The sequence below is a fragment of the Lissotriton helveticus genome, chromosome 3_1 (assembly GCF_964261635.1).
Source record: "Lissotriton helveticus chromosome 3_1, aLisHel1.1, whole genome shotgun sequence".
Taxonomy (NCBI): Eukaryota; Metazoa; Chordata; class Amphibia; order Caudata; family Salamandridae; genus Lissotriton; species Lissotriton helveticus.
The window spans coordinates 1,875,068,406-1,875,092,597 of NC_136061.1; the positions used below are offsets into that span (position 1 = coordinate 1,875,068,406).

At 48.3% G+C, this 24,192-nt stretch overlaps 1 protein-coding gene across 10 annotated transcripts in view; it reads left to right on the forward strand.

Annotated features, from left to right (window-relative positions):
* The window catches only part of PPP6R3 (protein phosphatase 6 regulatory subunit 3), a 1,896,334-nt gene that overhangs the window by 176,846 nt on the left and 1,695,296 nt on the right, over nt 1-24,192 (forward strand). For all 10 annotated transcript variants that reach the window (XM_078682862.1, XM_078682861.1, XM_078682859.1 and 7 more), the window contains one exon: nt 9,220-9,373. The gene's annotated coding sequence lies outside the window, so the exon portion shown is untranslated. The remainder of the gene's footprint in view (nt 1-9,219; nt 9,374-24,192) is intronic.

Genomic DNA, 24,192 nt, shown 5'->3' on the forward strand with positions numbered 1-24,192 from the left:
AGGTGGAGAAGTCCTGGAAGGAGAAGCCCGTGGCCTGCGTCCTCTAGGTGCCCAGCCCGGAGAGGGTCGATGAGGCAAGAAGGTCCCGGTCGTATCGGTGTAGAGCATCATCCAGGTAAGTGGAAAATATTTTCTTTTCTTAATTCAATCTAGTTGCTTGTAGTGGTGCTTGTAAGTCGACGGGAACGGGTGGATGGCGGTTAAAACGAGGGATATTGTCCGATGCAGTGATCCCCCTACCCTGGAGCTCTTGCAAGAGAGCTCCTACTCGGCGGCCATCTTCGGTACATTTAATGATGGTGAGCAAAGGACGAAGGTATATGTTAAAAAGAATGGAGCTTATTGCCAAACCCTGCGGCACCCCATGGCATACCGGAGACTTGGAGGAAGCGAACGGTATCATGGTTACAACCTGTTGTCTCTGTTCAATACGATTGTAGCCACTTCAGAGCTCGTCCTTTCACACCCATTCTTTCCAGCCTTCCCATCAACACTGCATGGCTCACCGTGTCGAATGGAGCCGACCTGTCTAGCAACACTAGTACAGATGAGTTATCATTGTCTGCTCATATTCGCAGGTTATCCAGTACGGTTGCCAAAGCTGTTTCAGTCATATGTCCTGGGCGTAAACCGGACTGATCCCGATCCAGCAGGTGATTCTCTTTAAGATGGCACGATAAGGACTTGCTGACAACCTTTTCCAGAATTTTTATAGGAGAAGGCAGGAGGGATATGGGCCTAAAGTTTGCTGGGTTTGTTGGGTCCAGAGAGGATTTTTTAAGCATAGGGTTTACCACTCCCTACTTCCATACCTCTGGAACCACTCCTTCTAGGGATTGACAGCAAATCTGTTGCATCCAGGGAAATAGTTCTCGCCCAAACTCTTTCCAGATCTTATGAGGGAGGGGGTATACGGGAGACCCAGAGGATACACATTTTGATCAATGCTTTTGAAGAGCTACTCTGTAAGGGCTTGAAAATACTCTGCCCAGAGTTCCTCAGCTAGTATCTGAGGTAATTCATCCTGGCAACTAGCATTACCTGGGTCAAACCCTCCAACGATTTTGGTGATCTTTTCATCAAAATAAGTGGCAATCTCATTGCACAGTTTCTGCGATGCGACCACTTTATTACCCATGCAGGCAGGGCTAGAAAGATCCCTTATGATACTGAAGAGAGCTTTTGGGCTGTTAGGCGCATGTAGGATAGATTTAGCATAAAAAAGTGCTTTGGACTTGGAGATAGTCTCCTTATATTGGGCCTGCACTAGTTTCAGCTCTTTCCTGTCTGACTCTAGGTATGACCTTCGCCACCTCCTCTCAGCCTGTCTACATGTAATTCACATTAATTTCAGCTCCTCACTGTACCAGGGGGCTGACTGTTTCCTTCTTTTCTTCATTCGTTTCATAGGGACACACAAAACCAGATTTCTGGTTGTGATTGCAGTATGTTTGATAGTTTTGTCTACTGAATTATCAGGAACAAAAAAGGTCTATTTTGGGTCTGTTTTCACTAATTGGTTGTTGTTGTTCGCTGGACTAAGCAGGATGCAATAAGTCCACGAGTGGGAAGTCCACCCTCAAGTCCTACAAAACTACTTACAACTGTGGCAGACTACAATTGACCTTTTCGCCCCTGCAGAAAACACAAAACACCAACACTTTGCCACTAGACCTCTTCACCCACAATGCATGGGCAATGCACTATGGATGAACTAGTCATGGATATTTATGTATGTTTTTCCACCTCTCCCACTCCTTTCATACCTGGTCAGGAAACTTGGACATCCCTAACAATGATACGTATAGCTCCAACGTAGGCTTGTCAACCATGGTACACAACCCTGCTGGAGCTTTCCCTAGTACATCACGAGAAGCTTCCAACTCAATCTTGCAATGTGGCTCTTGAGGTCAGTTTGGTACCTTCAATTCCCTCAAATGCATGGACATTCTAAAGGAAGTCACAAGACAAACCACAAGGATGTTATGCAGCAAAATGGAAACCGTTTGTATACTACTGCACTGCAAACAACCTCACCATCTGAACAACTAATATGTTACTTGTTGCATCTTCAAAAAGGAATTTCGCATACACATTAATATGACCGCATTTAGCAGCAATTGCAGTGTACCCGCTAAACAGAAAATCTTTTTTGTATACCAGTCACAAAGGCTTTCATGGAGGGACTTAGGAGTCATTCCACCATGTACTACACCTGTACCATCATGGAACTTAAGGATTATATTGACTCGACTAATGTCCACACCATTTGAACCTATGCATAAAGACAAAATACAATTTCTAACGTTTAAAGTGATGTTCCTTGTTGCCATTACATCACCATGAAGAGTAAGTCAAATACATGCACTCGCTATTAAGGAACCTTATTTCAAAGTCTTGCAAGACCAAATTCACCTACCCACAAACCAAAAGAATATATTACCTTTTCATTTAAATCAGACAGACTCACCAGTGTTCCTTCCAAAACGAGAGACCGTAGTGAGAAGGGAATTGCAAACACTAGGCGTAAAATACACCCCTAGGTACTATGTCAAAAGAACGAAAACTTTAAGAAAAACTATTTGTAGCTTTTTCACACCTAAGACCGTAATCTCATATCAAAAGCAAGAATCGCTATATGGATAGTGCAATGTATACAAATTTGCTACATCAAATTAAAACAAACGCTACCTACAACGCTAGTAGCTCACTGAAAAAGAAAGCATCAGTGGCATTAGGAAATATACCCCTAACAGACATTTGTAAAGCGGCAACATGGACAAACCCACACACTTTTACCAAACACTGTCTATGTTCAAGCCAGACAACAAGTGCTAGTGGGACAAACCGTTCTGTGCACATTATTTTAAGTAAACGAACCATCTGATCCCTAAAGCCACCGCTAGAGGAGTACTGCTTTGCATGTTTATCTGCAGCCAATACATACTACGAATAGAGTATGTTGCTTACTGTGTAACTATTTATCTATAGCATGTAGTACTATAGAGTCACAAGCATTCTCTCCCCTCCCTGGTAGGTGTTAGATGGTGACACATGCACAGTAGTAGCAGTCAAAGTATAAATTGAGGGTGCATTCATGTAAAGTGCTTTGCCGCAACTATTCTTTATTCAGAAATTACAAAGTGCAAACATTTGTCTTATGCACCCTGCCAAGCCATGTCTAAGATGCTTATTTTACTCCATGTCTAACTACTTCACTATCTCTTGCCACGTCCAACACGTACCTTGTTTTGAACTCCGTGTAAGTCTCCTCTCTCACTTGCTTCCAGCTACGAGTATACCTCCTCCACCATCGCACAAGAAACTATATTCTTCTTTCTCCCTATGTAAACCCAATGCCATCACTCTATTTCTCTATTCCCTTGACTAACTCCAAATCTAATCTCTAAACAATTCTTCTCCAACCACCTTTCTAATCCTACCTCCACATGACATGTACAACTCCAACACCCTCCACCTCAAAACCATCAATGACTCCCTGCATGACACTTCAACATTTCGTAGGTGTGAACCAATTGGACACTGGCTGGCTTCCTTTGTAATCCTGCAACCATCATGGGCTTTGTGTAGTGGCCCTGACCTCCAAACAATCTTAAACTGAGACCTCTCAGCCATTATGTCTCCCTGTGCACGTCCTCTCGCGTATCTGGGTCCCATCTAAACCCTCTCCCTTTTCTAGGGCAGCTTCGAATGTTTGGAAGTATTTCTGTCATTCATGTGATGGAAGAGGTGTTCCAGGTTTGGGTGTACCAGTGTGCTATGATCAGGTTATATATTGGGCGAAAGACAATGACTTGACCTACCTGTTTTCAGGGAGCCGATCCCATCCCTTCCTCTGAAGTCATTTTGTATTTTTACTATAGCTGCTGTGCCGATGGATAGACCCCCATACTGGGAATTCTCACTTTTTGAAAGTTGGGAGTTAGTGCAACCACCACATACTAATCCTGGGCTGAAGATGGTTAGTAGTTACTGTAGACTTTTACTGAAATCAACCGTCATGCTTTTGGGATCCCACTTACTACACCTTGCACGTAATTTAAAGAATGGTAGGCTTGGGTCTAACAGGTCTTGAAAGCTGACCCATACCGGTTATGTGGACAGTGTCTGGGCCCAAACTACACTTTAACGACATTGTCTGCAGTTTTACAAAAAGGTCGAGCAAGAATCAGTTGTTCGGATGGGTAGTCATCTTTGGCTTCTATGTGAAGTGGGGAGTCAGTTTTGTCAAGCAAAAGGGAAGCAAACCTCTTATGTGGCCGTGAACACAGTGATCATTACTTTTTAGGTCTCGCCTTTTCCATTCCGAAGGAATGGGAAATGGAGAGAATTCAAGTGCTCAAAATACTTGTGAAACCAAGGGCTTTTTGGTGCGGTTTTCTTTGAGTTCACGTGAATCACGTGACCAAACAAGCACGCGCATCAGCCTCCCTCCCTCCTAATTGCATTTTGTTCACGGCCGCCACCACATCAAAGGGCTTCTCCCAGCGTGTGCTCTGCGGCTTCTCCTCCCCTAATTATTTATGGGTGGCCGGCCGTACTTTCAGTTTCCTGTCCGCTCTTGTTTTTCTATTTACAGCGCGGTTAGATGTTTCTGTCGTATCATTTTCCTACAAGTAATTAATGTGCCTTGTTAAAGTAAACAATATAAATCCGTGCAAAACGGTTTAGTTCATTTCACACTGTGCAAGGTAGAAGATTGTCTTGTGCTGCAGGTTGCTTACAACCGAAGAATCCCTTTCATTGTGTGCTGCTGTCATGTCCGTTCTTTTATCCCGAGTGTCTGAACCAGGTAGAGTGTCTCCATACTGGCTGATCACTGCAATCTGTTTTATTTCCCCTTTTTCCGTACTTCAGATTCTAGTCACCTTTGTTGTCTTGAGTTCAAACTTAACTGTGCTCTTGCCCCTTCACATCCACGTTCTCTTCTGTGTCTTCGTTCAGCCCTTCGTTTTCTTTTCATCCTGTTCTCCCGGCCTCTTTGATCCTGCGTTATGATTCCCTTCTCTCTGACATTCAGTCCCCGCCCACCCTTTACAGTTTAAAAACACGTCTTGAATCTTTACTTTTCACTCATAATCACTTGAACATCACTTCTTGTCGCTACTGACTATGATCTGTGTCGACTGAACTGCAGAACCTCGCTCTTACCCCTTAACCACAGGGCAGATCCAACGCTAGTAAACTGCATCAAGAACATACGGGGTTGTTAACATAGTTTTTGTCACTCTGCACTTGGATTTTGGAATGATTGCAGTGTGTGCACAAATTATTTTGTCGGATGCGGGATGTAGCATGTGTATAAACAAGCATTGGCATAGCCAATAGGTCTCGCATTTGGGACCTTATAAGCGTTTAGCCATGCAACAGTTGGTGTTGTTGCACCAAGGATATTCTACTGCATAACTAAATACTTATAAGGTCCCAAAAGCGAGACCTATTGGCTATGCCAATGCTTGTTTTTCTTCCCATTTCCGACTGACCTGAATGGAAAATGGGTATTGTATGAAAGTTGACTACTCTTGCAACTGCTCTTGTGAAAAGAAATCTGTTGTCTAAACATCCGAACATCGCATCTCTCCCTGAGGTGGCATTTCTGTGCTAAATTTCCTTCAGAAGTCTAAATCCCTGTTCATGATAAGGCCCAGCGGAGAAGTCACGCAGTTCCAATCATTACACTGAAATCTCCTCCAATTAATCTGTTTGTACAGAAAATGCAGGTTTAAGTAAATGGCTTAACATTTGCAATGGATGCATTGCAGTGTGGTTAATTGATTTATTTTCACCAAATAAAGTTTGCATTATGGAGAAATGCGCGAATAGATGATTTAACCGCTTCAGCGCGGCGCGAATTTTCGCGCTGTGCTGAGCGTTCTAATGAGCCAACGGGCTCATGACGGAACGGTTCCGTCATGAGCACAGGCCAACCGACGCTCATGACGGAACCGTTCCGTCATGAGCATGGAAGGGGTTAATAATACATATGTCATCACATGTGCCCCATTGCTTTGCAGCAGGAGATCGACCTAAATAGTTCTTGTGCTGCAGTCAACAGTCTGATTCACCTCGGTGAGAAACTTGCACGCCTTGTTAAAAGAAGCGTTAATAAAAGGGGGACTGAAATGTCCAGAACTATTCCCTGCACCTTCCAGTAGAGTTTGAAAAGTCATCCATCTGGGTCAGCAGAACTCAACTTGACATACATAGAAGGAACATTCTTATCCACCTTTGATTTCTACGTGGAGCTCAGATATTTGTACAAACCAGCCTTGTTTATGTTTGTGTTTTATAAAAGTATTATTCGAAACGAAAATCATTTTCCAAAACCTAGTCATTAAATATGTATAACTGCTTTGCCTGTGCAGTGTACACCGTGTAATTTTGTAATGGACACCTATCTCCCAATTGGCACCAGCTCTGTGTAAAGTGCTTTGATGTCTGAAAAGCGGTCTACACCAGTGTTTCCCAAATTGGTGACCCAGCAAAAAGGAGTTCGGTACCCAAAGTCCAGGCAGAAAAAAAAGATGTCTTTAAATTCTGTATATATCGTGCCACATTTGTGGAGCTTGGAGACAGAGGCCAAATGCCAGGCTATGTCTTCTGCTTATTTTATTTTTTAAAACAGACTGGTGTTTACAAACTCCTCTCACTGCAGTCGGAGAGAGGAAAAATAAAGTGAATTAAATGACAGTCCGATTGGAGTACATGTAGTGTAAAAGTAAAGCTGGGGGATGCCCTTTTTTCCTAACACACAACCAAATGTAAATACCTGTAAATGAACTGTACACGTTCAGCAGTTAAGTAAAATGAAGCCGATTTGTTTTGTGATTCTGAAGTGTGATGGAAACAGATTTTAGTAGGGTCAAAGCACATCGAGACACTTAACTTTCTGATTCACAAATATGAAATATTCACAAACCTGATTACCACACATCATTTATTGCAATATAGTTGTATCTAAAAAACTCTAAAATGTAGTGACCATTTTAATGGTAAGTGTGCTCTCCGCAATTATCAATGCACCACATGATGCTTTATTACATAAAAAAAAATCACCCACCTCCTGACCATTTAAGGTAGGTGGGTCAACAGATTTTTTCGTAATAATGAATCCTGGTTCTAAAACGTTTGGGAAACACTGGTCTACACTTGTTAACCACAGGAACACCCTAAGCAGGCGCATCTAATTGATTTGGGGAGTGGGTGGGACAAGTATTTTTTCCTCTTCTGGGCAAGTAGATTTTCCTCTTCTGGGCAAGTAGATTTCTGGAGTATTTAGTCCCTTGAATAAATAGTTTGTTTTTTTAAACCGTACCACACCCCTGTAAACACTTTCCCACTGATCTACAATACCTTGTACTATCTGTTTTACTCTTAACTTGCTGACCACTTATTAATATATTACTCCTCTTCTAGTACACAACTTAACATGTATAGTCAGATCATTACTCGCAAGAGGTTTATAAGACTACTTTGGTCTAATAGCTGGGCGCTTAATCATCCACTTTCTACTCGGTGCTAAAAACTGAATCTCTGGAAAACCCTAGGCAGCTAATCTTGAGGGTATTTCGACGTTCATTAAATATAATTGATGTAGAGTAAGGCTTTCTGTGAGGCCACTAAAATCACCCAATCAGTGAGTATTTGACTACATGGACAACACCTGTATGTTGTTGGATTAACATTTTAGTTTCTCCTACTTGTGTTTATATTGTTTGGTCTTTGTCCTGATTTCCTTTTGGGTTATGTTTAAATTTTGTGAGACTGATAGTTTGAAAATAAAGACTTTGCCACAGTGTCAGGTGAGGTGTCCTGTGCGATACAATGGAAGTTAGATAATACTGCTATTTTATCACTTGCTAAGGTGCTTAGGCAGAAGTGAGTTCATTTGAATTCAAGTATGTTAGTCTTAAGTCAAACCATACATTTCAAAGTACAGTTCACTGACTCACTGATGGTTCTGTGACATGTAGCCCTCAATCCATTCTCTGCATGCCAAACATTTCGGACTGTGAGATTAGTGAATGCTCTGTTTATGATGTCATGTGTAAAAAAATAATAATAATAAAAAAATTAAACCAACCATGTATTCTTAAAGTCTACTCTTAGACCTCCTAATATCTGTTTTCTCCAGTCCTGCCCTCCAGTGTAACCGTTTCTCCAAAAGCTACATTCTTCCACTGATCAAAGTGCAGAGTTTACACCTCAGCTCTCTATATTTTCAGTGAGGGTATCTCCATTTTAAACAGATTCTGAACTGGTAGTTTGCCCGAGGTGACCTTGTTCGCCGCTCAGTTTCTTTTCTTATTTACAACAAGGGGTGGTGAGGGACAGAGTCTCTGAATTAAGCAGAATACTCTCACCCTGTCAAGAGATCAGGGCTAGATCCAACACAGTTTTTTAGCTCACTGCACCATCCCAGTTTCAGAACCTGGCTGTATGCAAATTAGTCCGTTCCTGTCCCAGTGCATGATGGGAACAGGGCAAACCAAACTACAAAAGCCAATTCTTACACTGGGAAGGAAACAAGCTTCCGGGGACCGGTTTCTGGCATTACAGCCGTCTTCGGCCAGTTTCTTTTCTTAGCATCAAATGTATTCTTGAATAGCAGGATTGATACTAGTTATCCATTACTTTATTTTAATGTAATTTAATTGTAGAGGAAATGGAGGCCGGGGATCGTTGGTGTCTCCTCTCCCTGCTTGTAATCTTTATTATCATAATTAGTTTCATTGGGAAAAGTCTAGAGGTTGCATCAGGGTGCATTTTTGTTATTTAAGCAGCTTATTTATACACACTTACTCAAACAGGGTCCAGTTCTTTAGAAACTAGTTTCTGGTCCTGCCACATGGTAGCAGAGTATTCTCAGCTGGATAACGGGGGTGACCCAATGGACTTTATATCTGTCTTCAGAAAATTAATTTAATTATGTGTCAGTTTGTCTAGCACTACCACAGTAGTTGCTTCCACTTGGCATCTGGTCTTTAGGGAGACCATGCTATCCAGTACAGAAACCAAAGCCAGAGAAACCCTTTTAGAGATGATCAACTTTCATGTTTTTCTTCATTGAAGTCTGTGCTTGGGGATTTCATAGTCCAGGGATTTGTAATAGTCCTAATACTTGTGATGCATTTTGCATGCACAATAACTTGTTAACTGATTATGTAAACATTTTCTTTTTCCCCTTTTAAATTTTAGCCAAGAAGCATCCTACATGAATTTTACTGATTGGGATCATCAATTTTAGAATTTTTTTTACTGTTCCAGAATATCTTGTAATGGGCCAGAAGTCACAGAGAATACATCGTTTTATTTCCTTGATGATTGTTATATTTATTTTTTAACGTAACAGGTAAGAAAATATTGATTTTCTGATCTTTTGGTTAGATCTGGAAAGTTTATAAGTTGAGGCAAAAAGTAATGAACCAAACAGGATTATTATTTTAAGGAAAGTTCACTTGTTTTGAGGCACCCTCATTAGTGATAATTTAATGAATCAATTGAGTTCTTAAACTACACAAGTCCTTACTGGACTGAAACTACATTGCAAGAGAAAATTGGCAACATCATTTAACTAAACTTGTCCTTATGTTGATTTTGAGTTTCATGAAAATGACCGTCTTTCAGATATCGACTGGCTTCATTCCTTTGGAATTGGGAGGATGCTGCGACCTTGTTTTGGGGGGAGTGGATGTGTATTCCACTTGTCTAACTTGTGTAATATTAAGAGCTTGGAAAGAACTGTGGCATGAGCGGTATGCAAATGCACGCATTTAACTTTGCCTATTCGGGGCTCGACAAATCCACTCGACCGCTTGCATTTGCGAGGTAAATTTTATGAGGTCGAGCTATTTTTAGGTCCTACTCGCCCTTACTGCAGTCCTGTCAAGTATCAAGCATTAGACGTGACACTCACGCATTTCAGTGTGGTGGTCCGCATCACCGCACTGAAATGCATTGTCACGCATAATGCACATCATAAGAGCTGTCATAGAAAGTGCGCTGTAAACAGTGTGTTGCAGCTGGCAGCGTGCACCAGTGCTTGCACGGACTGCTCCTGTAGGTTTGGGAGCCATCGTTAGGAACTCAGGCTCAGCCTCCGAGAGTGGCAGCTAGTGCTGCTACAATGTATCTTTTGTTATTGTTGCCGGGCGCGCAAAGGCTCTGAGTCACCAAACAGCCTGGCGCCATAGCCCGCCCAGCGTTCAGTGTAGGGTGATAGGAGGACGTCGTCACGTCACGTCCTGCTTCCAGAAAGTGCAGCCGGGAGTTTTTAAATATTGTTAGGACTCCCTCTGCTGCTGACTGGCCCATCTGCTGGAGTTTTACTCACTTGTTCGTGGTGACCGGGGGAAATCATGGTGCTGCTTGGCCCCGCAGCACGCTGCTGTTTGTACCACTCACTCAGACTGATCTGCCCTGCTCTCAGGTAAAAGGTTTGAATTCCTGTGTTGCGGCGTGTCTGAGGTCACTGTCAGAAATAAAGATAGGCTAACCAGCAGGCGAAACACGGACCAAAACACCAGGGCATTTTGAAGCGCTGGCAGGACGTGAACAAACTATCGATCCTCACTTTAAAAGTATATTGGTTCCTCTCTTCATGACAGCATATTGTTTCTTAGCACAGAAAATCACAAGCACATGAAAGAACTTTGTTTTAGAAAAAGCTCACACACTGTTAACTTCCCAGAGCTTCAATTGCTTGTTCTAAATCACCAACCCTTTCTGTTTTGGTTACTAACTGCCCGCAATGTTGCTGATTTGACAGCCGAAAACAATGGTCACTTATTTACATAGGTCAGCGCCCTGCCCAGCCGGGCCGCCCGCGATGTGGGGGAGGCAGGCTCAGGAGCTAAATGGTCACGTCGCCCGCCTGCAGCTCGGGCCAGCCAACATGATGCAGTTAAACACAGTGAGAGGCTGAGGGCTGGTCGTCACCGGCGCAGAGTTAAGCTGCCTTAGAAGCTGGGAAGAGAAGAATGCGAAGAAGAACTGTGAACACTTTTAGTGAACTCACAGGACCTGGTTTTGTTTTTTATTGCGTGGTAGGTGCTGGGTGGGTAGAGGTCTGTGCAACTCGTTAAAAACAGCAGGCGGCTGCACACCAGACCCCGGGGGCAGTGTGCATCTAATCACACTGCTTGACAAGCCCTGCCGGAAAAGCGTGCAGCTACCACAGTGTCAGGAGTTGGAAGAAATGCTTTCTTTCAGAAGATGTTTTGTGTAACCGGGTGTCGGCTTTGAGAGTGTAAGGTAAACTTTCCTGGGTTGTCAGTTTCTGTGCGCAAAGATAGAGCAGCTAAAATACTGACTACCGACATATCTATTTCTAATGTGTAGGCAGTAATTTCCCAGGTCCGAGCTTTCTTATGTGCTGCGCTACTACTGGATCAACTGAAGCAGCAGTTTATATTAGCTTGTGTCTTGTGTGAAAATATTTACAGATTTTCCAATCACGCTTACGACTTCATAATTTTGAGTTTAAGTTGAATTGAAACATACAGTTCTTCCATTTTGCAGTCAATTAAAGGTATAGGCCTTTGCTTACAACGGTGAGTTCGGAAAACCATACCAATACCTTTAAAGTTAACCACAGGCTACATCTGTGTGTGGGGGGAGCCGCTCGGCATGTCTGTTATTTCTGATATTTATATCCCTGGTCTTCATTACTTAATGTCACTCATGTTAAAATGTCACTCATAACTACACTGACGTTTTGAAAATGTCACACATGGCAATCTGAAACCTTGGCAGCTATGTTACTGGCGAGTAGGAACACATACTAACTTTTGTCCTCCATCTTTGAAAACGGAGCAAATGTGACAAGATAACAAGATTTAAAGGCCTTTTTATTGCTCACAAAGCAAATGAGCAATAAAGAGGCCTTTAAATCTTGTTATCTTGTCACATTTGCTCCACTTTCAGAGACGGAGGTCAAGTAGGTTACTGTTAGGTCGAAGAGTTTTTTTAAAGTACTAGACTTGTAGGACTAGTACCACTTTTCAGTTTTGTCGAGCCCTTCTATTGTTTCTTGAAAAGATGTGTTTACATGTGTAGGCAGATTGCTTCATGAAACTAAAACGATAGCTGAATAACTCTTGGAGTAATAGAGATTTAAATTTAAACCCTTTACTTTTCCCTACTAACTTATCAAAAGGTATAACTTCTTGGTTCTTCTGCCATCTGATTCAGATGTGCATCACTCAAGCTCCTGGTTGACACTGTATGGTGCTATTCGTGGGAGCCTTTCAGTTCTTCCACTCCTGTTGGCAAGAGACAATCATTTTTTCCCAATTGCCCTTCATCTCAAATTCAGACTGTAATGGAAAGAACTTCCTTTCTACACTGTCCTGTGTCACCAGAAGTATCTGTGGACCGATCATCGCCAGGGCGGCGGTTCAGGCATGTGGACACCTCTTAAACAGAGCTTCCTCATCAATTACCTAGAGCTGCTGGAATTCCAATTATCTATCCAGGTTTTCTTATGTCCCGTACATCGTAAGGTAGTATTAGTCAGAAAGGAAAACCTCACTGCCATGTGGTACCTTCAGAAACGAGGAGGAGTGTAAAACAGTGGACAATTTGCCGCAGAACGCACTTGTTAGAGTGCATTCCGGGAGTGGCAGACCTGCACAATAGGATGGGTCAACCACTCCATGAGTGGGTTACTTCTGTACTTCCTACGTTGGGGTTTCCCCGACGTAGATATATTTGCAACTGCCAAATGCCCAAGCTTTGCATGCAGGTTTCAGCACCCACAGTCCATGTCCGGGATATTTGCTGACATGCTTCCACCTCTTCATATGTGCTTCGAAGGCTACAGCAAACGTTGCTTATCCTGGTAGCTCCCACATGGGCCAGACAACAATAGTTCACAACCCTTCTCGAGTTGTCTGTAGTCCCTCATGAGAAGCTGCCTAACTTGCCAGACCATCTCCTTCCGCATCGGAGCACAGTCAGGCACCCAAACCTCAAGCAGCGCAACCTTGCAATTTGGCTCCTGAGGTCTTAGTTTGGTTCCCTCCGTTTATCTTTGGAATGTATGCCCATCCTAAAGAGGCTTACTTTTTACTACACAAGCCTGCTATGCAGCAAGGTGGCAGAGGTTTTACACTACTCCATACCCAAACAAATTGATCCACTAAATTCAACTGCGCAAAACATGGTTTGTCGCCGGTTTCATTTAAAAAACTCAAATCTGGCTTGCACGTCCATTTGTTTACATTTGGCAGCATTTGCAGTTTACCTAGAAAACCAGAACACGCGTCGCTATTCAGGGTCCCCGTCATTAAAGTTTTTATGGAAGGACTTAAAAGGATTATCCCCAGTAGATATGCTCCTCTCTGGGATTTCAATGCAATCCTGACAACACTCATGGGTCCCTCGTTAGAGCCCCATCATTCTTGCTCCCGCCAATTTCTATCTTAGAAAGTTGTGTTTCCAGTTGCAATCACTTGCCTCAGACATGAACGTGAGCTACAAGCTCTTGCGTTGTAATGGCCTTTTTTCTAGGTTTACCATGACGAACAAGTCTTTAGAACTAATCCAAAGTTTCTGCCAATGTATTTTCTCCTTTCCACCTCAACCAAACAATTTCGCTCCGGGTGTTCTTCCCACACCCAGACTCCGTAGCAGAAAGAGCCTTCCACACTAGACGTTGAAGAGCCCTCATGTACTACATTGATAGGGCAAAATTGTTTCGTAAGATACAACCACGATTTGTCGCCTACAGTAAACTACAGAGGGACAGTGCCATTTCCAAAGCAGGGGTAGCTCGGTGGCTAGTCAAGTGCATCAAAAGCTGCTACCCGAAGTCCAAAGAACATCTCCCTGCTCCACATAGGCTGCATTCTAAACACAAGAAAGCCTTAGGCAGCTATCTGTTCCATCCCACTACGTTGATTTACAGGAGGTTCAAGTGGGCCAGGTTGTACTACATACACTTTTTCAGTCTTATTCAACATCCTCTGGCTAACCACCATTTAGGGGAGAACTGCTTTACAATCTATGCAGCTCATGTGTACTAACGGAAACTGTTAATGACCCTGTAGATGTCTGTTTGTGGCATGTAATGCTTTAGATTCACATGCGGCCACCCTCCAGATGCCTTTGGTGGTTGCAGATACTTTACTTTTTTTCCCCTATGTGTGTGTGCATGGCCATCTTCTTTACCTTTTGTGCTCTATTTCTGTCCTCCCTGCCATGTGGAAACACTATGGAACCAATGTATATGTGCATTATCAGTCCTAGTAGAAGTCACTATACCATGGGACTCTAAAGACTTCTTCAAAGAAAAACAAGTTCTAAACGTCCGAGCCCAACACTAAATGACAGGGGCATGCAGAGCGGGTGTATATACAGCACTTGATTCCATCAATAGATTTCTTTTTCTTACTTTTATTTGTCATTTTCATCAAAAACAACCAAAACAGTTGCATTACAATAGCACTAAGATGAGTTGTGAGCTCCAAAAAATAGCACCACGCAGGGTGCGACAACATTCCCAACAGCAGCCATCTGTGAAACAGTGGGTAGTTAAGAGGCAGCCGGTATGCCGTTCAGGTAATGATGAGTTGGTACTATGCCAACGTAATGTGCGATCCACTGGGCTTGACCAGCAGCCAGGTAGGAGCACCAATATCATAGATGTATCTTGAACAGAAACGGAGAGGGGAAGGGTCAGGCAGTCGCCGGCACCGGCGGCTGCCGCAGGCCAGGGGCCGGCGGGGAGTGCAGGAGCGACAGTCGCCAGAGGGAAGCGCGGGCAGCACATGCGTGGAACAGAAATAAATAGGGAGATCAGGTAATGGCCGCCTCTGCGGCCATCGCGGACCCAGGGCCGGCGGGGAGCGCAGGGGATACAGCACCACTGGAGGAGGATCGGGAGAGGAGATAGGCAACCAGGGGACCCCAGATGTCAACAGGACGCGATTTAGCAGGCAGCAGATCCCAAAATTCGGAAAGGAGCGTTTGACAACCGGACGCATCAGCAAGCCAGTCGGTAATGGCAGGAGCGGGCCGATGGCCCCAGCACATTGCCACCCTGCGTCTCGCCAGGAGCATAGCAATGAGCCGACGGGAGGCGTCCGGACACGGCTTGACAAACCCGAGAAGACATAATAGGGGGTCTGGGTCTACAGCGGCGCCATAAATTTCCGATATCATAGCGCAAGCCTCTATCCAAAATCCCTGCACCCTTGGACAGAGCCAGGACAAGTGAGCAAAGTCAGCAGCTGGCGCCGAACATCGCCTGCAGGAGTCCTCCGGGTTCAGTCCCAAGTGGTGAAGCAACATCGGAGTGCGATAGAACCTGTGCAAGAACTTGAAGTGAATCAAGCGGAGTCGGTAATTCGGAGAGAGCTTACTGGTCTGATTGCAGCAGTACGCCCAGTCAGCGTCGGAGATGTCCAAGCCGAGGTCAGCACTCCACACATCCCTCGCCCGGGTTGACGAAATGGGGGAGGCCTCCAACGCAAAAGAATATAATCTGGTGACGAGCTTGCGCGGGGACTCCGAAGTGTCCACGAAGTCCAGTGCCGGGAAAGTGGGCGGCGGACTCTGTAAAGTTGGGTGCAATTTCTGTCAGGTGGCACGTAGTTGGTAGAAAAGAAGCGCATCCATTAAGGAAGGGGACTCAGGAAGGGTGTAAAAGGACTCGTGCGGATAAAGATCCGCAATGGTGCTTAGCCCACAAGATGCAGCATGACGAGACATGCTGGACAACTGCAAGGACGTGAAAGCCGGGTGATCAATGATAGGCACGGCGTTAGCAGATAGAGTAAGACCGGATAGTCGGCAGAGTTGTAGCCATGCCCAGCGTAGTGTCTCAACGGTGTTTATCTCCGCCCGAGGACGAGCCGCAGGAGCGAAAAAAATGCCGTGGAAAGAGGCCAGGGGGAGGCAACATCATGTTCCACTGCCACATGAGGCTGGTACGAGCTGGGATGCAACCAGAAATGGAGAAAACTAGCCTGTGCGCAAAGAGCGTAAAGTTTGAAATCCGGAGCGCCCAGCCCGCCGGCCGACATGGGCAACGTGAGAACCTCATAGGCAATCCTGGGTTGTCGCCCAGCCCAGATCAGTGACACAATCAGTGACCGAAGACGGCGAAAGAAATAAGAAGTGAGGGGAATAGGTATGTTGGAAAAGAGGTAAAGGAATTTGGGGAGCACCACCATCTTGACTATGGCAATTCGGCCCGCTAGGGAAAGTGGGAGCAGACTCCACTTGGGGACCTCGGTCTCAAGCCAGTCCACCGCCCGACTAAAATTAGAGCGCCAGAACTCGTCCGGGTCCCTGCTCAGCCAGATCCCCAGATAACGTGTGGGGCCATCCGCCCATTCAAAAGGGTAATCCGGCGTGAAAGGGTGAGTGGCGTCAGTCATGGGGAAAAAGCACCGACTTGTTCCAATTAATCTGGATGCCTGATAGGCCACCGAACCGGATCACCTCCCGCACCAAGGGACTCAGATTTTCTTGAGGGTGCTGGACATAGTTACGTCGTCCGCATACATGGAGACTAGGAGGGATCGAGATGAAAAACCGATACCCCTGTGGGTGTGGTGCTGTCGCAACCTGGCAGCCAGGGGCTCTATTGCGATGGCAAAGATCATGGGCGACAGGGTGTCGAACGCTTTCGTGGCGTCTAGCAGCGCCGCTTCCCCCGTAAGATCGGGGTTAATTTGGTGCAGTACAGAAAATATGGTGCGGAGATTATGTGAGGTGGCCCTGCCCGAATAAAGCCGGATTGATCAGGCAGAGCGATGGTGGGCATCAGTAAAAGAAGACTGGAGGCAATCAATTTAGCGAAAATCTTATTGTCAATGTTGATGAGGGTGAGGGGGCAGTAGGAGTCGCAGCGGTCCGGTCGGCGGGTTTGTTGGGCTTGAGGAGAAGGGTCAATGAGGCTTCGCAGAGAGACGGCGGGAGCACCCCAGTTTCGAAGGATTCATTAAACATTGCGACGAGATGTGGGAACCAAAAGAGCGGCGAATGTTTTATAAAAAGCAGCTGGCAGACCATCCAGGCCAGGTGCCTTGTCACTCGGGAGGCTGCTAATTGCTGCTAGAATATCCTCCCGCGAGAAGGGCTCATCGAGAAACTTCCGATGGTGATCCGCCAGCCAGACCAAGGCTATGGATTCAAAGTATTGGTCAAAATCCGCCGAAGAGGGGGGGGGGGGAGAGAGAGAGCCCGCAGAGTAAAGGGTAGAATAAAACTTAGTGAACCGAGCCATGATTTCCTCCGAGGACGTTGTGCGGTCCGGGCCATCATCGCTGAGGGCGGTAATATACGAAGCAGCGCGCGGCGGTCGTAAAAGATTGGCGAGAGTGTGCCCCGGACGATCCCCCTCCCCGAAGCGGCGGGCATGGCCCCCTCTGCCCAGAAAGGACAGCTCACGACCCGCCTCATCTGAGAATTCGGTGTGTTTCTGTCACAGGTGCGCAAGCGTCTCGGGGGTGGGACTAAGCAGCAGAGTCACGGATCTCACCCTCCAGACGAGCAAGCGCAGAGCGAATGGACCTAAGAACGCCCGATTGCTTGGAAATGCATTCACCTCGAATAAAGACTTCGAAGCTCTCCCAGGGGGTAGAGGCCGAGTCGACCGATCCCACATTAAGCTCAAAAAAGGTAGTGCTGGAAGACTGGACTTCGTCACAGAATACCGCGTCCTTGAGGGCAGTTGAAGAAAGGCGCCAGGAGAATGGCTGTCGCTGAGAACCAGGTGGCCTGAGGAGGAGCTGGACCGGCGCATGATCGGACAGGGTGCGGGCCATATGAGAGGCATCAACCGTCCAGGACAGTAAGTCTGGCAAAGCGACCCCGAGGTCTATCCTCGACCAGCAGCCTCGCGCCCCCGTGATGCAAGTACCCTCCCTGGCGTCCGGGTGCAGATGACGCCAGACATCCAAGAGCGCATTATCGGAGAGGATAGAAGACTGGGCAGTAGCGGCCCGCGGGCCAGCCTGAGAGGCGCCCGACCTGTCCGACGCCGTCGCGAGGGCGACATTGAAGTCCCCACCCCAAATAACAGCAGCCGGACCACAAGAGGAGATAAAGTGCCAGATGTGGTGGAAAAAATCGGGGTCATCAGAGTTCGGGCCATACACCGCGGCGATGGTGACCGGCTGCGCTAGCAGGAGGCCATGGAGGTTCACATATCTACCCCCAGGGTCGATGCAGGCCTTAAAAGTCTGCCAAGGGAGGCCGCAGCGTATCAGAATGGAGACCCCTCTGGCATAGGAGGAGTACGTTGAGGAGTGGGTTTCTCCCCAGTAGCGCGCCTGTAGCCTGGACACCGAGCTGGGAAGCAAATGTGTTTCCTGTAAAAGACAAACATTCACGCAGTGGCGCTGTAAATGAGCATCGGTCAGGCGGGCCTTACGATAGTCATTCAGGCCTCGGACATTCCACGTCCAACATTTGAGATTAGCCATGAGAAGGCACGGAAAGGGAAGTGTCGCTAGCATAGCAGAGAGACTAACCAGGCCGCACAGCCGGGGAGCGCGGGAAAGACTGGCGATCCGCTGAAGGGAGCAAAGCAGCTTGCAGCGCTATAAAAAACAGGCCACTCCGGGGGAGGCAGGGACTCACACCTATGAGGGAGAGGGCCTGTGCCAAAGCAGGAGCGCCGGTGTGATGTCGCAGGCAGGCTGAAGGGGTCAAACCATTTCCACGGCGATCACGCGCCGGACCACCTCGGAGAGCTCCTCAAGCCCGACAGGAATGAGCAGAATTGCAAGCACAGCATGGCACATATCAAGGAGCATACATACATAATAAACGACAGCATAGAGCCATTTAGACAGGTCGACCATCCCTCCAAGAAACAACCACCCCCGCACCCCCCACGGCAGCATAACAATCATCGCACAGTAAAGGGAGAGATATCCTTAAACTTGATGTAACAGGAGCATTGGCACATCTGGCAACACAGAGCATCATTGAAAAAGCTGCGCAACAGAGCCTCTTTGCTGCCAAGAAAACAAAATAACCAACCCACCCTCCACCAAGCAGAGATAATCCCACATATGGCGTGTCGGGAACAGTCAGGCATGCAGGAGCACAGAGCATCAGTAAAGGAACAACATAAGGAAGCCATAAAGGCGGCAAAATAACGAAACCCGCCATAAGTCGCAGACCTAGGTCCACGCAGAACAGCACAAGCGGAAACATCACCCAAGTCACCCCACCCACCACCCACTCCATCCCCCCAATCAGGTTGAGAACCCCCCCCCCCCCCATCCCACCCCAGGGACCCCCAACTTGGAAAGGGTAGGAAAACCAATGAGTAGGGAATCCTCCCTGGTGGGGCATGGCAGGACTCTGCGTACACCCCCGCGGTAAGGCAGGATGGCCAAGCTAGAGAGGGACAGCAGCCTATTAACAGACAGGGAGCTAACAGTAAGTCCACACTGCCCAGGCGCTACAGGCATACACAATGGTAAAAATAAAAACTACCTGTGGGAGAGAAGGTCCAGAAAAGAAAAAGGGTTGCACACAACAGCGACACATTATCCAGTAGAACATTGCACATAATGCAAGATAAGGGAGTGGACCCAGGAGCAATAAAAATGAAAAGAAGATGGAGGAAATGCGGGGCTAAACCCGGGTCAGCGGGGGAGAAGCAAATAGCAATAACAAACAAATAATGGAGCCAAACAAAGAGCACATAATGGAGCCAGCAAAAGCCATCAGTCATTGTCACTCAGCTGGTTGGCTGCCTCGTGTGAAGATCCAGCAGGCGAGTGTCTGCTAAGCGTCTAGACAAAAAATCCAAAGGCGAGTGCCTCTCTCGGGTCTGGGAAAGTCAGCGTTTTTGTGCCTTGACGAACCCTCAGTTTGGCCGGATAAGCCACCTCGTGCTTCTGTAGAATCTTCATAGCTGGTAGGAACTCTCTTCTGGCGGCCTGCACCGACGCGGTGTTGCCCTGGTGGGTGATAGTGCCTCTGTCCCTGGCCGCCTGGGGAATGGCATCACGGTCACGAAAGTTTAGTATTTTAGCCACGCTTGGGCGCGGGGGCATGCCAGGACGAGGACGCGGCCCCAGCGAGCGGTGTGCCTGTTCCACTAAGAAGGATGAAAGGACGTCGCCAAACAGTTCTCTAAGGAGGTCCTCCATCTTCGAGATATTTGTGCATTCCGGAAGACCCGTCAGGCGGAGGTTGCTCCGACGGGAGCGTGCTTCAAGGTCCTCGTTTTTCTCTCGAATGACAGCCAGGATTTTGTCCATCTGGAGCAGCTTCTGTCTGTCCTGGGTGGCAGCGTCCTCAGGATCCGAGACCCTGGAATCGACGTGAAGAAGTCGACTGTCGGGCGAGTCCTCCCTGGCTTTAACCGTGTCGAGACGAGCCGAGAGCTGCTCCAGTTGGGAAGCAATCCCGGTAACCGCTGACTTTACCTCCAGCATGATCACCTTGAGATTGTCGTTTCGGCCCGGGGGAACCTCTGAACAGGGTCGCATTGGGATTGAAAATCGGCCCGGGCACACACAAAAAAATCAGCCCCCATTTGCATAATGCCTTTCCTCAAATCACTGCTTCAGCGTAATTGCATTAAAAAGGAGGGGGGGTAAAAAAAACATGCATTAGTTTACACTAGTGAAACACACCTGAAAACAAGTGAGGCTACTTCTACTGATTAATGTGCATACAATAATGGGCCGGCTAGGGAGACAAAGGGAGTGATACCTCTGCCTGTTGCTAAACCCGGGATGGGGGACCGGCGGTGTTGGTAGGGGGGTGGGGTGGTGGTAATGGGCGCCCATCTGAGCGCCCATCTGCCTGCAGAAAGGCCACTCAGCCACCCACTGGGCCGCTGGCTGTATTCCGAAAATAAAGGCAGCGCCCAAATCGGCCCCAGACTGCTCAAAAAAGCAGCCCACAGCAGGAACTCGGGCATTGCCAGAGTGCCCGCGTTACCAATCCGAGGCTGCCTCTGAAGCGCCGCCAGAATCCGCCGACTCAAGGCTCGCGCCAACTTGGCGAGAGGACCTGCGCAGGTCAAAGGCAATTTTTGGCTGCTTGGGATCCGACTTTCCCATGACACGGCTAAGTGCTGCAGAGCCGGTGAACAGCAGAAGAGGCGTCGTGCTCAAGACGTGACACAAGGAGTGGGGTGCTCAGGATCGCACCCAGGGGGGAGTCTAGGCTATCAGGCACCAGCAACCACAGCACCGCAAGTCCACTCCGTTGAAGGGGAGCAAAACCGACCATGAATCGCTGAGCCCACCAGGCCAGCTGACCCAGGGCTCCAGGGTAGCGCAGGGTGGAAGCACAGAAGATTGCCAAGTTTGGGCCAAGAGAGGGCCTCTGGTCAGCGTCCTCCCCAATCAGTGCCAGCACACCACTCGGGACGATAGCTACCAGACCAGGCAGGGCACAGCAGGACTTGGGCACCAGGGATCATCACTAGAGCAGGCCGCAGATCCACATCGCCGGGGCCAACATTGCACCCCACAGCACAGGGGGCCCACCGAACCTCCAGACTGAGGGCAGATGCAGAGGAGGAGGTTCACAGGCAGAGGCGGAACCTGGCACAGCTGGATGCTGGAAGGCTGGGGCCCACGCTTGGAACCGAGGCGCTGCCGCAATGGGCCCCTCCGTGAGAGCAGTCAGAGGGGTGAGATGTCAGCCAGCGCCCCACAACGCCACTCCTGGCCGCCAAGTAGACGCTCCAGAGCCTCCCCGGATTTTAGAATGGTGGGTCGGAGGGCCGCAACCAGGGAGCCCCGTGGCCGCCGGGACCGCCGCGCCGCCAGAGCCGAGAACGCGCCAGAAGCCCCAGCCATGCTCAAGCCGCGATGGCAGGACCCCCAGCCCGACCACAGCCCGCAAAGCCCAGAGGCCCGAGTCCCACGGAGAGAGGTGCCGCCACGGCGGGACCTAGAACTACCGCCGCACCGCCCCTGCCGCCCAACCAGCCCTGTGTCCAGGCCGGGACCAGGCTGCCAGGCAAGGCCGCAGCCGGCACTAGGCCCCAGCCAGGCGGTGGCACCACAGGAGAGGAACGGGCCGCAGCAGCACACTGCCCGCCCCCAGCCCGCCCCCAGCCTCCCCCCACCCCCCCCCTTGAGGAGTGCCACTCACCGGTGGGCGATAGATGTCCCGCCGCAGGCGCCCTCCTAGTGCCGCGGCCTCCGGCCTGACACCGCAAGCGGGATGGGGACACATCAGAGGCCCGAAGGTAACCTCGGTCCAGCAGCCCCGTCCTCTGCTCCAACACCTCTGGGATTAACAAGAGTGGCGGCAGCCGGTTCCAGACGCCCTCGCCAACAGGTATGCAGTATGGGATGGCAGCAGAGTTCACTCAGGCTGCTGGATTGTTGTCGGATGAAAAGCTTGGCCGGCAGAGCCCACTCAAGATGCGGCCATCTTGCAGCCGGCCAAGCCACGCCCCATAGATTCCATCAATAGATACTTACAGGGTAAGTAACATTTTCCTTTTTTGATTGTAGTTATTAGGATGCCAGTGCCTTATCCAGTTCCATACAGTGGCAAAAATCCCTATACGCCAGCACATGCCTGTGTAATGAGTCTTCATCAATATAAAAATATATTGAGGACTTGGATGGAATCCCTATCTTCTCCTAGGTCCTTGCTTGGGCTAGTGGTGGGGGTGTGAAGAGGAGGGAGGCTGAGGGTGTAAGGGGGTGGGGGGAGTGCTATGGGAGCAGCAAGTCAGTCAAACATAGATTATTTTCTCCATACACAGTAAGGAGCTGTCCCATGCCCTTAAAAGAACTGCGCACTGGGATTCAATGTTTTACAGCGTGAATCTTTCTGGATTCACTATGCTGTGCATATTCCGCAATCTGGTGGTTGGGTCCGGAATCGTAGTCTTATTTTTTTTCTCTCTTTTTTTTTTTTTTGTCGTAGCCCAGGTGGGCGTCGACGTCCCACCATTTGGTGTACCTTCGGTGACGTCGGCGTGCTTCCGGCGGAAGCTCCCACCCTTGGGCGCCATCTTCAGATTCTTTTTTCCGCCGTTGGGTCTGGATCGTCGCGTGGAGCTCCAGAAGTTTTGAAGGAGGAAAGGAGAAAATACAGCAACTCTTCAACGGTGAAGACCTGAAGACCGAGAGAAGAAGACCTTTAGAGAAGAGACGACGAAGAAAGTAGAGAACTTCGAAATCTTTAACGTCCTTGGAGTAATACGCACACAGGGGGCCCCCTGAGCACAGGGATGTACAAGACGCCCTTTAAATTCTGCAAGAACTGCCACCACAAGTTCGCACAGAAGGACCAGCACCCAGTCTGCAACCTCTGCCTGCCAATCGACCATGAGAGCAGAGACTGCAACGCCTGCTCAGTCTTCAAGCCGAAGACACTCCGAGTTCGAGAGACAGAGGACGGCTCACCACACGATGCAGGGCAAGGGCCAAGCCCCGACGCTTTGTGAACTTGGCCTCTCCACCGACGACTAGGACAACATCGCCGAAGGCCCAGATGACTTCACGGTCGCTGAGACCGATAAGAAAACGCCTGATAAGGTAGGAGAGTCTACGACCCCGAAAACTCACACAGGGCCTCGAAAAATAGAGGCAGACTCCCGAAAGTCTGAGCCCAGAGCCTCGAAAGGAGCACCGGCGCCGAACAAATCGACGACCGAAGCTGCATCCTCCGAAAAAGAGCCCAGCGGATCCTCCGAGAAGGACTCCAGGAGGCCGAAGACCAGCGAAAAGCAAAGGTCATCGAAGCAAGCCCCCGAAAAAGGGACTTCGACTTCGAAGGAAAAGGAACCGAAGAAAGTTTCGACGCCGCCGAAAAGAGCGGCCGAAACGCTCAACGACTAACAGGCCGCTGAGATGCAGAGAAAGAGAAGAAGGCTCGAGGCCGAAATGGAGAACATCCTTCAGAGAAAGAAGGACTTCGATGAGAAGTTACAAGATACCCTCGAAGCCGGCACCGACAGTCGCTGAGGTACAGGAGCTCGAGGAGTTCGACGTCTAAGAGCCGCCGAAAACTCCGGAACCTTTGGAGCACGAAGAGGAGGAAGACCTCTACTACACAGAAGGGGATTACGGGGAACAGCAGTCTAGCTACGGCTCAGGTTCCTCGACGGCCCAAGACCAGGAATGGCAGGACATCGAGGCCGAAAACCCAGAGGAGGTGGTGGAAACATACCCCTCGAGGCCTTTGCCACCGGATGACATTGGGGCATAAAATGAG